Consider the following 2,061-nt stretch of genomic DNA (forward strand, 5'->3'; position numbering starts at 1 on the left):
TAGAGACTAGATAAAAAGGGAAAAGATGAGGTCATCAGTAACAGACTGACTTTTTTTTTTACTTCTTTTTAAATTGCTCTATCTCGAACAGCAAAATGCTGGGTTACTGAGTTTACTGATTCATCAAAAATACGCTTTTTATGACACAGTACTAAGCATACCACAGATGATTATTAAACATTTATCGAATGCTTATGACGGGCCAGGTACTCAATTGCTTCTCATATAAATTTTCTCATTTAATTTCATCCCCTCAACAACTCTGTGAAGTACTACCATTCCTATATCAAAGGAAACGGGCATAGAAAAAAAATTTTAAAGCTTTTATTTATTTATTTGACAGAGAGAGAGAACATAAGTAGGGAGAACACAAGGGGGAGTGAGAAAGGGAGAAGCAGGCTCCCCGCTGAGCAGGGAGCCCGATGCGGGCCTTGATCCCAGGACCCCAGGATCATGACCTGAGCTGAAGGCAGACACTTAATAACTGACCCACCCAGGTGCCCAGGAGCATAGAAAATTTTAAGAAACTGTTCGCCACACCTATACCTGGCAATTTCAGGTCACTCTTCACAATGCTCTATTAAAAAATCAGATTGGGGCACTTGGTGGCTCAGTCGGTTGAGCATCAGACTCTTGGTTTAGGCTCAGGTCATGATCTCATGGGTTGTGGGATTGAGCCCAGCCTCAGGCTCCAGGCTCAGTCAGGGGTCTGCTTGAACATTCTCTCCCTCTACCCCTCCCCCCACTCATGTGCACTCTCTCTCTCTCTCTCTCTCAAATAAATAAATAAATAAATAATCAAGTCAGTATGGTTTTTCTCATGTTTGCAGTGAAAAGGAAGAAACAAAAAAGATGTCCAGTCATATCTAAATTACAAACCCTGCACCTAAAATCAAAATTTCAAATTCATAGGCTTCTCATCAAATGCAGTCCACTCTAAATAGGCTTTACCCTGGGCTTCTCCAAAACAGTAAGCTCAGTAATGTCATCCAAATTTGTAATGACTAAAAATGAGCCTGTTTTGTTGGGTGTATGAGAAGGTGAATAAATTATGCTGTTTTTCCTCTCCCAGTTTCCACAATTGAAATAGGCCGAGGAGTACAGCAAATCAAAGATAAAAATATTACCCTTTTGATGGATGTGGCATAAATGTGCGGCGACCACAGTCTTCCTTAAAACCCAGTATCAGAATCAGATTGATTCTCCCCGCTTCAGCCCCACCCCACTCCCTGATATGGGTGGGGAGGAGGCCAAGGAGGAACAGAGTCAGACCTTGTTGGGCTCATGGCACAGAGAACAGAATGAAGAGCTCTCAGCAAGTGGGCAAACCCCAAAGACAAAGGAAAAGAGGAAGAAGATGAGTAAAGTCTCCTCTGAGGGGATGGAGGGAGGACAGGAGTAACATGCTGATTATTTGATTATTGCCCCTCCTGGAGGAAGCATGTAGTCTCAGAACACACACACACACACACACACACACATGCTCTGTGACTGGACTGTGATATGGTCCACTCTCTTCATTTTGAACATGTTGGGTTTCAGGCACTTCACTCTGTGATCATTTTATTCATAACAATCAGTAGGGAATGAAAAGTGAAATGACAGAGTCCTGCTGTGGGTAAAGTCCATGTTTTAAGAGGGGAACACTTGTCAATTGCATTAGATGTATAAGAAAGACAAATATATGTACAGCCATGTAAACGATATAGACAGAAAAAACAAAATGCTCACCAGTGACTCGGGGTTTAATTAAATAATAGCTACTGGTTAAATGTCATCTCTGAACAAAGGAAAGCTACCGCTGACTCACTCCACTGCAGCAATGACTATGCAGGTAGGGAGCCCACGCGTTCAGGTAGGAAGAGGTGGGAGGAAGCCAGGAAAGAGGCAGGGTGGGGACGAAGCAGCTTCAGTGTTGGACACTTGTAAATTGACTCAAAGAAGAGAGGGTAAAAGTCCAAGTTTAAAATGACTCGGGGCCACCTGAGTGGCTCAGCTGTTAAGTGTCTGCCTTCGGCTCAGGTCATGATCCCAGGGTCCTGGGATCGAGCCCTGCATTGG

Source organism: Phoca vitulina, unplaced genomic scaffold, assembly GCF_004348235.1.
Source record: "Phoca vitulina isolate PV1807 unplaced genomic scaffold, GSC_HSeal_1.0 scaffold8, whole genome shotgun sequence".
Classification (NCBI taxonomy): Eukaryota; Metazoa; Chordata; class Mammalia; order Carnivora; family Phocidae; genus Phoca; species Phoca vitulina.